Below are 13,485 nucleotides of genomic sequence, written 5' to 3' on the forward strand. Positions count from 1 at the left end.
AGTTATGAACAAATATACACAGGCAGTTAGGAAAGCTAAGGCTAGCTTTTTCAAACAGAAATTTGCATCCTGTAGTACTAACTCAAAAAAGTTATTGAACACTGTAAAGTCCATGGAGAATAAGAGCACCTCCTCCCAGCTGCCCACTGCTCTGAGGCTAGGAAACACTTGTTACCACTGATAAATCCACAATAATTGAGAATTTCAAGCATTTCTCTACGGCTGGCCATGCTTTCCACCTGGCTACCCCTACCCCGGTCAACTGCCCGGCACCCTCCACAGCAACCCGCCAAAGCCCCCACCATTTCTCCTTCACCCAAATCCAGATAGCTGATGTTCTGAAAGAGCTGCAAAATCTGGACCCATACAAATCAGCCGGGCTAGACAATCTGGACCCTCTCTTTCTAAAATTATCTGCCGAAATTGTTGCAACCCCTATTACTAGCCTGTTCAACCTCTCTTTTGTATCGTCTGAGATTCCCAAAGATTGGAAAGCTGTCGTGGTCATCCCCCTCTTCAAAGGGGGTGACACTCTAGACCCAAACTGCTACAGACCTATATCTATCCTGCCCTGTCTTTCTAAGGTCTTCGAAAGCCATGTTAACAAACCGTTTACCGACCATTTCGAATCCCACCGTACCTTCTCCACTATGCAATCTGGTTTCAGAGCTGGTCATGGGTGCACCTCAGCCACGCTCAAGGTCCTAAACGACATCATAACCGCCATCGATAAGAGACATTATTGTGCAGCCGTATTCATCGACCTGGCCAAGGCTTTCGACTCTGTCAATCACCACATTCTTATTGGCAGACACGACAGCCTTGGTTTCTCAAATCATTGCCTCGCCTGGTTCACCAAATACTTCTCAGACAGAAATCAGTGTGTCAAATCGGGGGCCTGTTGTCCGGACCTCTGTCGGTCTCTATGGGGGTGCCACAGGGTTCAATTCTCAGGCCGACTGTCTTCTCTGTATACATCAATGATGTCGCTCTTGCTGCTGGTTATTCTCTGATCCACCTCTATGCAGACGACACCATTCTGTATACTTCTGGCCCCTCTTTAGACACTGTGTTAACGAACCTCCAGACGAGCTTCAATGCCATACAACTCTCCTTCCGTGGCCTCCAACTGCTCTTAAACGCAGGTAAAACGAAATGCATGCTATTCAATCGATCACTGCCCTCACCTGCTCGCCCGTCCAGCATCACTACTCTGGACGGCTCTGACTTGGAATACGTGGACAACTACAAATACCTGAGTGTCTGGTTAGACTGTAAACTCTCCTTCCAGACTTACATTAAGCATCTCCAATCCAAAATTAAATCTAGAATCGGCTTCCTATATCGCAACAAAGCATCCTTCACTCATGCTGCCAAACACACCCTTGTAAAACTGACCATCCTACCGATCCTCGACTTCGGTGATGTCATCTATAAAATAGCCTCCAACGCTCTACTCAACAAACTGGATGCAGTCTATCACAGTGTCATCCGTTTTGTCACCAAAGCCCCATACACTACCCACCAGTGCGACCTGTACGCTCTCGTTGGTTGGCCCTCGCTTCATCCTCGTCGCCAAACCCACTGGCTACAGGTTATCTACAAGTCTCTGCTAGGTGAAGCACCGCCTTATCTCAGCTCACTGGTCACCATAGCAGCACCCACTCGTAGCATGCGCTCCAGCAGGTATATCTCATTGGTCACCCCCAAAGCCAATTCCTCCTTTGGCCGCCTTTCCATCCAGTTCTCTGCTGCCAATGACTGGAACGAACTGCAAAAATCTCTGAAGCTGGAGACTCATATCTCCCTCACTAGCTTTAAGCACCAGCTGTCAGAGCAGCTCACAGATCACTGCACCTGTACATAGCCCATCTGTAAACAGCCTACCTACCTCATCCCTACCTACAGCCTACCTACCTCATACCTCATCTACCTACCTCATCCCCATACTGTATTTATTTATTTATCTTGCTCCTTTGCACCCCAGTATCTCTACTTGCACATTCGTCTTCTGCACATCTACCATTCCAGTGTTTAATTGCTATATTGTAATTACTTCGCCACCATGGCCTATTTATTGCCTTAACTTACCTCATTTGCACTCACTGTATATAGACTTTTTGTTTTCTTTTGTTCTAATGTATTATTGACTGTATGTTTTGTTTATTCCATGTGTAACTCTGTGTTGTTGTATGTGTCGAATTGCTACGCTTTATCTTGGCCAGGTCGCAGTTGCAAATGAGAACTTGTTCTCAACTAGCCTACCTGGTTAAATAAAGGTGAAATAAAAATGTGTAAAAAATCTTGCAGTTGTTCTTTTATCACTCGTATTATTGAATTATTATATTACAATCAAAGTGTAGCTACCTGACCTGGGACCTTATCCTCAAAGCGTCTGAGAGTAGGACTGCTAATTTAGGGTCAGGTCCATGTAATGTTATTCATTATGACGTCAAATGTGAAACTGATCCTAGATCAGCACTGCTACTCTGAGAGGCTGTGTTCATTTGTATTGCTACAACCTTCCTGCACATCATAGGGCATCTGCAGGTTCAGGTTTTACTACTGCAACTACATACGATCCCTGTGTGTCTGAGCTGATATAATTCATAGTGCTATATAACCTTGCATGCATATTATAGCAACCCTACAAGAACATCCAAATCCATCTAACTCTTTTCCCAGGCCCATAGCTGTTTCACCTTGTTTTCAGTTTTTAACCATTCTGGACCATCCCTTGGGTCAGAAGGAGAATACCAAAGCAAAATACTAATGTGGTTTTTAATAAAACACACACGGTCTCCCGTTGTGACCTTGGGTATATTGGTTTCCCCCTGTGGACAGTGTAGCCGATCACGTCTTCCTTATCTCCCTGCAACACAAAGCATCATTGACGTTCTATCTAGACGAGCACCGCTGAGCACGTCCCTTGGCCTTATAAGGTTTAGAATCAGTGCAGGCGGTCTATTAAACCCAAGCCCAAGGCTTAGTGGTAGAAAGTCTCTTGTGTCTTGTGTAACTTTGATATAGAGTCTCTTGGCTTCCTGTATGGATGGATTCTTTGGATCGCAGAAGTTCCAATAGCTGAGTTGACTTTCATGGTGTGGTAAATGGCAGTGGCGCAACTTTGGTTTTAGAAGTGGGGGGGGGCATATAAAAACAAATATGTATTCAATCTGATAAACACTCCAAACAGCCTACCTGACCATTCGGGGGCATCCACATGGTCCTAAAGCACACCGAAGCCATTCCACTGATAAAACTGGGAGGGACAAAAATACAATTTCATAATGTGGGGGGGGCATATCCCCAGGGAAAGTTTGCACCCCTGGTATATGGTCTGAATATGGTCTCTAAATATGCTTTGTGTCTGCATCCCTCCCATTCAACACAGAAAAGATCATCAAGAAGTTGAACCTCTTAGAATCTACATGTCACTCTCTGTGTTGCCTATGTTTCAAAAGATAGGAACAGGCTACAGATGTGAGAAAGAGTTTTACGCTTCAGGCTCGTCTTTGAGATGGGTTGTCACGGCGACCCCTGGAGACAGCGCTCAAACACAGGTAGAGCTCTTTAGGAAACGCTGGGGTCCTCATAAAAAATAGATGTGACATAAAAGAGCCTCTCTCCCACATCAAAGCTGTCTTCTCCACTGCCTGACTTAAAGCGCTGTTTTAACTTCGCTTCCCGATGCTCTGTTTTTAGAAAAGGGATGCTCTGTTCTTAGTGCGCCTTTGATTCACGGGGGGACGCAGAGAACAACATACAGCATTGAGCCATCAACCTCCATGGGATGAACGAAGGGTTCTGCAGCCTTGTTTCCAGGAGCAGTTCAAAGTTCAGCAAGTGCTTGGACCTCTTGGCGTAACAAGTCACTTTCACCATAGACTCCCATACAGGTGTAAGATCAGTTTGACTTTGTTGAAAGTAACCCCAGGTCAAAAAAAGGTATACAGGTCTGGGATCAGGTTGAACATGTTAACATAGCCTGTGTTGACTGTGGATGGAGAATGTACACTGACCCTAGGACAGTGGTGGGTGTGTGTTCTGGTGCTGAGGAGATGAGCTGTGTAAAGGGGCCGCTAATATAACTGACACAATAAGGGCAGACCTGAACCTGTGCATCTCAGAGTAGGAGTCCTGATCTAGGATCAGTTATGTATTTTAGATCATAATCAATACGATGATATGGACAGGGGGGACCTGATCAGCACACTGAGACGCTTCATGAATACTGACCCTAAATTCTACCTAGGGGTTCCCGGTACGGGGACCTTCTATATGTGCCCGCACGCTTTAAAGCTTCAATATGTAACTTTTAGGGCAACCCAATCAAATTCACATAGAACTGTGAGTTATAGACCTGTCAATCTCATTGAAAGCAAGTCTAAGAAACGGTAGATCTGTTCTATGTGTGCTATTTCTATGCTTCCCTTTCTTAAGTTGAGGTTTTGTGCACCCCCTTTAAACAGCTGAAAATACAATATTTTTGGTTATGGAAAAGCTATTTCACAGCGGTTTAGATTGTACAATGATTCTCTATGCTATACTCGCTTGTTTTGTGTCACAAACTGAAATTAGGCGAACTATTAGAATTTTAGCAACCTCGAAATAGCTCAGCGACTTCTGCAGAGTGCATCTCCTAATCATGGAATTGCATATAGGAAAACTGAAAATGATCCAACATGTTTCTGATAGTATTTCAGTTAATCTTGGTTGCATATTTTATGTGGTTGAAAATGAAATACTGTCATCTTTTATGTCATTGAAAGAAATGGCATGCTTCGGCTATACAACAGGTCCCTAAGCATGCGCTCATTCTCTCAAGATGCTGAAAGAAAAACAAAATATTTTTCCACTCCTGTTCCCGAGACAAAAGGAACATTTTGGTCTATCATTTTACCGTGAGGAAAACTGCAGTTAATATTATAATAAGCTTCATGTGAGGCCTACAGTCAGTGTCCAGACAGTTACTATTCCAACTATTAGGTTACTTAAATTATGCCATCCATCCATAGAGTGCCATTTGATAAATGCAAAGAGACCATTTACAAAACACCAAAAAGTGTTATGACTTTCTGTGATTGTCATCCTTTAGGCCTACACAAGTCTTGTAACCTGAATTGATGCGTAAACTGCTGCGGTCTCGGCCACTCGTCTTGGCAACATTTCAGTGTTATCGTCGAACTACAATGCATTTTGGAGCATATTCCACAAGTTGTCAAGTCTATTCGCTAATTTTTCATGCGACTCACATCTCACATGGGGGCAATGATAAATACTGTAATATCCTACAGTTTTTGGGGAATCTGTTTTAATTATCGTGATAGACCATAGTTTCACCAGTTTGGGTTACCCCACTATTTATTTTGCCTGTATTCCATATGGGACCATTCCAGCTTACTTTCACCCCTGATTCTACCCTTGAACAGGATGACACAGTACAGGGCATCAGAAACAGATCTACGCTATTAGTTAATATAGGAAAAAGAGGATATAGGCAAAAAGGAATGATGAAAAATCTAAATAATATGGTGTAATAACATATACAATTAGAACAACGTAATTTAACAGAAGGCTAGCCTGGCTGGCCTGAATGGCAGTCTGTCTGTGCTTTCATGCCAAAATTGTCACTCTTTGTCATGCCAAAAAACGCTTGACAATTCCATAAGGAGTTGGCAAGTGAGTAGAAACAGACACCCAGGCTAAAATGCAGTAAAATCACGACCAAAACACCACAGCACAGAAACAATCAGAGCAGAACTGAACAGACTTGCCTTTTGGTTGTGTTGCATTGGGTTTGTGTGTTGAATTGTATTACATGGCACGGTAAATAGACTTAGGCTGTTTGGCATTCGATTACAGTGTGTTGCTGCTGAGAGGCACGTTCATATGGCTGCCATGTTCTGTCCTTGGCCCCCGTGGGCTGACTCACAGAAGGTAGAGCATCCTGTTGCTCCCTGGACCATCTGCAGGACCACCGTCACAGCTTCAGGGTGAATGAGGATGGGTCCTAATGGACTGTTTTGATGGTGTGTGTGTGAGAGAGAGAGCTAGTGAGAGAGAGAGAGAGAGAAAGAGAGAGCGGTGTGCAATCGACGTACATAAAATGCATACAAAGCATGTCAAGGAGTAATTACACAAAACGCAAATAGTCCTAACAGCTGTATCTCAGCTCATATGTAACTACATATATTTCTGAGACTCATCAGAGTCGTCAGGCATAGCTCTGTTTCAGGTTTGTAATTATATGAAAGTTAGCAGCGTGCTGGTGTTCTTTCGATATGGCATTGTGGTATAGTGTGGTTGCTGTGGCTCACTTAGCAGCACAGATATAACCAGAGACAGGGTCCTGCTCCCGCCAGCCTCCCTCCCTCTCTCGTTCTGCAGAGTCAGCGCTCCTCTCCTCGCACCAACGCTCGTCACGTCTCTCTCTCTCTCTCTTTCCATTCCTCTGCTGCACTCCCTCCTCCCCAGGCAATTCTGAGCATCCCTCCCTATCTCTCCCCACCCCTCTCACTTTTGTAAAGGGGTGAAGACCAGGGGGACGGATGGCTCCTCTCTTCTCCCCGGAGGACGTGTGAGTGCTGGGATTTGTGATTTGAGTCCCTCCTCCTTTCCTTCCCCTCCCTCCCTCCCTCTCTCATTCCTCCATTCCCCCCTCCTTCTCTTCATCACCTCCCTCTCCTTCTTCGCTTTTATTCTCAATATAGCTCTGGACCGGCACAATCTTCCAGCTCAGCTGAGATGGAGACCACCCAGAGAGGGCTCAGCGTTGCCCACCACGGCCAGGAGGAGAGTGGGGTAGAGCGGACTGGCTAGTCAGAGGGGGGTCCTTCACTGGCCCACCCTATACCCTCTCAAGGGCTTTACTCTGGATAGGCAGGACAGGTCTTAAGGCTTAGCGCTTTCAGCAAGGAATGACACTTCTGCTTGTTGGACTTCTCCAATGTTTTAGCAATGTTACTTACTGAATCCTGATTATGGAGATTGTGAAAATGTGGTTTTCCCTACTCTGGATTTGAATCTGGATCTAATCGCCATCTGGAGTGCCTGAGTTTTTACAGCCGTAACTCAAACGCATGGACGTCTTTGGTTTCGCGAAGATGGCAAAGCTGTCAGGGTGAGTGTGTGTACTGTACCGGGACAACGGAAACTAAGCGGCCACGCGGGGAGGGGTTGAGGGTGGCGGAGGTTGTCTCTGCATAGGAACAAGGAGTGGGTGACCAATGAGCGAGCAGTCTGTTGTGCCTGGGAGCCGAGTGTGGATTGCAACACGAGCAGTGAGTCAGGACTCAGGCCATGGCTTTGTGGCTGATCCAAAAAGTTCTGAGAGAGAGAGCTGAGCGACTGTGTTTGGCCGGATAGTTAGATAAGTTGCAAGAGAGAGTTTGACATAGAGAGTGGGAGAGAGTAAGATAAAGACTAAGGGGAAGGGAAGGTGTGTGAACTAGAGAAGAGTCATAATTTATGTGAGTGAGAAAGGACAGAAAGCAGACATGGAGATGATGTACCAGAGAGCTACAGAGGGAGGAGGGAAGGAAGAACAGAGTAACAACAAGATAAAGCAAGGTAAGTAAAGTGACCAGAAGTAGAAAGAGGAGAAGGCCCAACAGGGAATGTGAAAATGATAGCGAGAGAGAGGGGGAGGGGTGGTGAGAGACGGAGGAGGGAGGGAGAGAGCGAGAGAGAGAGAAGAAACTTGAATTGGAGCAGAGGAGGTTCCATAAGTAGAATGTTGTAATGATGAATAGCTCAGAACACAATTCTTCCTGATCTCTGTGACTTTACACTCCAGTCACCCTGCTTCTAGTCCACACACACACACACTCACACAGTGCCTGTAGCACAATCACACACGCACACACATGCAAACAGAGCCTGTAGCACACACAAACGCTGTAACACAATCACACACACAGATGTTGGGATGATCCCTCACTTGAGTGGGGTCGCAACACTAAACCCACTAAACATGGCTCAAAACAAATCTTTTAAACCTCAGCATACAGAGAGAGGTCTACAGCTGGAATGAATCATTCTCTCACTTGTGAAGTAGTGGGAGTGTGCGGCGTAGCTCGGCACCTCAGGTTTGTAGAGGCCCGGGATCTTCTGGGTTCCTTCGAGGGATTACTTTAAGAGAGATTAGGCAGCTCGTTGGAACTGGTTGGGGCTGTTATTGGCTGGAAAAGTTTCAAACGGGGGTCATCGATGCTTATTAATGTCTCTGTATTGTTTCCAGGGACGCAACTTTCACTAGGGATTGGGGGCACATTCTAAAATTGCATTTTTGTTCCCCCCCAGTTTTATAATTGGAATGTGATTTAAAAAAAAGCGATGCTTGAGGATGGCTCTGAGCGGTCGGGTAGACTGTTTGGAGTGTTTATCCAACTGGGGAAAATATATATATATATATTCAAGGGTTTTTCTTTATTTGTACTATTTTCTACATTGTAGAATAATAGTGAAGACATCAAAACTATGAAATAACACATGGAATCATGTAATAACCCAAAAAGTGTTAAACAAATCAAAATATATTTTATATTTGAGATTCTTCAATGTAGCCACCCTTTGCCTTGATGACAGCTTTGCACACTCTTGGCATTCTCTCAACCAGCTTCAACTGGAATGCTTTTCCAACAGTCTTGAAGGAGTTCCCACAAATGCTGAGCACTTGTTGGCTGCTTTTCCTTCACTCTGTGGTCCAACTCATCCCAATACATATCAATTGGGTTGAGGTCGGGTGATTGTGGAGGCCAGGTAATCTGATGCAGCACTCCATCACTCTCCTTCTTGGTCAAATATCCCTTACACAGCCTGGAGGTGTGTTGGGTCATTGTCCTGTTGAAAAACAAATGATAGTCCCACTAAGCGCAAACCAGATGGGATGGCGTATCGCTGCAGAATGCTGTGGTAGCCATGCTGGTTAAGTGTACCTTGAATTCTAAGGTCAGGTTTGGCTGGTTTCATCGATAAAATATCACAACGATAATGTCTAGTTTTACCGCCACAGTCGACCGTTGAATTATTCGATGAATCTGCTGTTTCTCAGAGCAAGGTGCAAGCAGCGTCACACATATGTTTGAATATAGAAATCAGAGAGGCAGCCAGCCGGGAGAAACCAATCGGTCAGCACAGGCAGACCAGCCTGAACGGGCTCTCCATGCAACCCTTAAAGTTGCACGTTTTTCTTGATTTGAGTCGCACTAATCCTCTCAAGGGATTTTCATGGGTGATCACCACGGCACACATGACCCCCGCTTCATTCAACTGGATGAAATCACTGCAGCATGTCTCCCTCTTTCCGTGTGTCTTTCATTCAGTCAGCCAGAGGAAAGCGAGAGAGAGAGAAAGGAAGGACAAACAAGAATAGAGGAACAAATAAATACACAACAGGGATCCACAATGCAGCCTTGTATTATGAAAGAAAAGATTGAGGGATATTAAGAGGAGGTTGTTGCTCGTGAAGCTCTGAGTAGGGACACTGTAAAGACACCCACATGTTGTGTGGGTAGTTAGTGTTGATTATGTAGAGTCTACGTAAGGGATAATCAACGAGGGGCTATGTGTTCTATGGAAAATAATGAACGACGTCAAAGATTTTTTGTAACTAAACCAAGATAGACCACAGCTTGTCGTTTCCAATGTGAACAAATTAACCATAGTGGGCAGAGCCTAGCACGCGCTAGCGATATGCTAATGACACGTTCTAGTATACATCTGCATATTTCCGTTAGGGAACGCCTACTCTGTGAAGTGTGTGCAATAACTCAATTTGCCTTTGCACTCCTTCTAAACAGTGCTATTTTTTTTTCACTTTTGCAAAGGGTAAAGTCCTCTCTGTTCATAACAAATTCTAGTTTTGGGAACAGAAAAATGTACTTAGATCAAATGTTTAATCGATGAGAACATTTACAGAATGCCGGCCAATATCCATCTCATTCCATCTTCTCCCACTGCCCACCAGTGGGCTTCCTCTCACTACCATACTTGGTAGTGGGTGGAAACGCCAACCGGATGCTTCCCATTTATACATCCATGGAAATATCTGTCTCATTGTTCTATCTGTGACAACATGCAAGGTGTGTCCTTCCATGGAGTTGCATTATTCTATTATTCTTCCAGAGAACACAGAGCTCTGAGTTGATTATACCTTTTATACCATTGCTATAATTGAACACAATTGTCACTAGAAACGTGTTCATTTTTAGGTAGAAATGTGTTCAACATCCACTGAAGTAGCTAGCAAGTTAACTTGATAGCTATAGTTGTTGCCGTGGTTTAGCTAACCAAACCATCAGTTCTAGCTTGCTATTATAACAGTACCAATAAAGTTTTGAATTCGACTTTTGCTTTAAAAAGCAGCTCAAACCCAATATGTGAGAAAAGCCACTGAATTCTACCTTGTGTTACAGGTAATTATAAAATGTTTGGGTCTAAATCTGAATGATGATTGGTTAAAACCGCATTCAAGCCGGCGTCTATTCTACAAGTTACCACTGGCTAAATCTATGACATTAAAATGCCTATTTACTCTGTTCCCTCTGACTGCGCAATCCACTGTTTCATCAGCCCAGCCAAGCAATTTATATACTTAATTTCCACTATAAAAAGCATCTACACATTATCTCACATTTCTTTTAGACTAATATTTACTTTTAAACAGCGGAGATTTGTATAAACCTTGCTGTCTTTCTCTCCGACATTTGCAACATTGTTTCAATATTCAAATTTGATCTCCAGCTGTCCCATAGTAATGAACGTGTTGGGAGTCAGGACAAGACAGACAGGCATGCAACGTTTCTCAGCCAGTCGACATCATGAATCAGCTGGCATCGTTTTTATAGATATATACAAAGAAATGTTAATTGAAAAAAGGTCAAACGAAACAAAGTGCAGCTAGTTTGCAGTCTTTCCAGTGTCAGTTTGAAGTGATTGTGTTAGCTGCTGGGGGGGGCGAGTTGGGAAACCCTGGTGTAAGTTATATGTTTGTAAGAAGATACTTGCAATAGAAAATGGCTACTGGGCTTTTGGGGGTTTTCGCAATTTGTTGAAATTAAGGTATTGTAATTATCTGTTCAATTGTTGTTGTTTTTTCCTTTGTCAAGCAACAAGAAGGAAACTCATGTTTGAATCTCCCACCCACCTTCCGGTGATGTAGAGCAACAAATAGTTAGCAGCCTTCTCTGACAAATCATGATCTCGTGGAGTTGGAGATCCAAAGCACTGATTGAAGCTAGAAAGTCATCTTCAGCCAAGGAAATTAAGTCCACTGTATGGAACCAATCAGTTTGCTTGTTTTGTTTTTAACGGAAGCAACATTAGTCACGGCAGAAGCCACCAAGTCTTAAACCTTTTGTCAGATGTGGTGTCGAAGAGACAAATATGGCAGAGAAAGAGACTACTTTTTGAAAATAATAGCCTGTATAGACAGAGGATTAATCATACAGTAGCATTTCTAACTTCTGGTTACACTGAAGAGACCAAGCACATCCTTTCCTCTCATCTCCCCTCCTCTCCTCCATTTATCACAAGCGTCCCCCAGATCAATTATGGAAATAAAGCAAGCAAACAACCTTTTTTTGCTTTCAATTTCATTTCTAGCTTACGCTCCTCTGGCAGGAAAATAAATTAGCTTTCAGGGAGAGTGCGCTGGCTAACCACTTACATGGTGATTTGCACCAAGCGAATGAACGGAACGAAACTGAACTTTGGGTCCCAAGTCCTCTGGTTAGTTTTAGATGTTTGGCCATTTTGGATTTTTTTAGGCTTGTTTTGACAGCAGTTTGTGTCAAAGTAATTGTCCGATTTCTGGCTAATCCTAACATGCTGTTCGGTAGTGCCTTTTAGCAGATGTTATTTCCAGCTGCTCTCTGTTTTACTTTCCATGCATTTGTGCAGTGGAGAGTGGAGGGGAGAGTGCAGTGTTTATGCTCCTGAGCACTGATCAACTTAGAGTTATCCTGTTTGGAAAATGTAGAGTGTTTTTAATGTTGACCTTCACATTTCAATTGGGTGTTTTCCAGTTAAGTGGGTGCTATCATTTTCTATGTTAGATTACAACCACAGCCTTCAGTTCTGAGGATATTCAGGTAGTGGTTTTAAAAATATATAACTTCTTGTTTTAGAGTACATAGAAAGTGCCTCTCTGAGTGGTGGGCTAAAGTAGGATTTATAAATAAGCCTCTATGTTTGAAGAGAGACCGAATCCTCTTTAAGGGATATATTGGCACTCTGTGCTCAACCAACCTGGCCTCAGGGCAATTTGTAAGGTTTAGTACATACATTGCTTTCCATCCATTTAGAATGATATATTACATTAAGTTACACTACGAATGAAATAGTGGTCGTACAATATGATACGAATTAGAGGAATTAGTATCATACGTCTTACCCGGTCGTATAATATCATAGGAATTGGATGATGTAACGTATTATACATTTAGGGACATATGGTATTATACCTCTTTCTCTGAGACCAGGCTGCTTGTTGTGCTGTAACTACAAAGGAAAATTCAGAGGAGAATTTACATTGCTGGTAAGGAGAACTAACAACAAAAGTTAGGAGAATGTACGTAGCAGGTTAGGTGAATTAGGTTAAGGTTAGGGGAAGGGTTAGCGAAAAATGTACAGTTCCCCTCGAACAAGCAACCTTTGGTTTGCTAGACGGTCCCTGTAATCCTCCCCAACCCATGGCCGGCATTATGGGTGGGCCTTAGAGGACTGGCCCGAACTGCCGTATCTCCTTGCCCGTCCAAATAAAATAGTGATATATTGATCATTTATTTGACCGAGACGGGCGACGACAGAAAGACTCATCAATCTCAGTTAAAGCATCCGAGCGAGTGAAACAGCGCCGCTCTGTCTCAGTATGTGTAGACATGAATCCGATGCTGTCTGGACCAAAAGAGTATGACATGTCATACTATTTCTGTCCAGACAGCATCAGATACATGGGCTACATATATAGAGGTGCTGTTTCGCTTGCTCGGATACTTTCTCTGGTGATATAGTTTCAGCAGAGAGGAAGAAGCGAAGCGAGAGGGTTCACTCACAATCAGGCCAGTGTAAGCCCAATGCGTTTCTATGGGAATAATATGCAGATCTAACCTTGTCGCCTGCCTTGCCGCCTTTGGGACAAAGACTCCCATTGTTAGGGCGGAGACATGAGCATCTCATCATTATATACAGATCTCTGGTTTCAGCCTCCTGCGAATTGGAAAGGAAAGTTGGCGCTTGCTCAGTGCACTGTTAGGATGCTGGATTGCCCAAAAGTAAATTGATGTTTTGCCAAAATTATATTTATTTATTTTATTTAACTAGGCAAGTCAGTTAAGAACATATTCATATTTACAATGACGGCCTACCCCGGCCAAACCCTAACCCGGACGACGCTGAGCCAATTGTGCGCCGCCCTATGGGACTCCCAATCACGGCCGGTTGTGATACAGCCTGGAATCGAACCAGGGTCTGTAGTGACGC

General features: G+C 43.8%; 1 protein-coding gene across 1 annotated transcript in view; it reads left to right on the forward strand.

Annotated features, from left to right (window-relative positions):
* Positions 1-6,472: 6,472 nt before the first annotated feature.
* The window catches only part of LOC106574409 (FERM and PDZ domain-containing protein 4), a 38,527-nt gene continuing 31,514 nt past the window's right edge, over positions 6,473-13,485 (forward strand). The window contains exon 1 of the mRNA XM_014150279.2: positions 6,473-7,123. The gene's annotated coding sequence lies outside the window, so the exon portion shown is untranslated. The remainder of the gene's footprint in view (positions 7,124-13,485) is intronic.

The sequence above is a fragment of the Salmo salar genome, chromosome ssa16 (genome assembly GCF_905237065.1).
Source record: "Salmo salar chromosome ssa16, Ssal_v3.1, whole genome shotgun sequence".
NCBI lineage: Eukaryota > Metazoa > Chordata > Actinopteri > Salmoniformes > Salmonidae > Salmo > Salmo salar.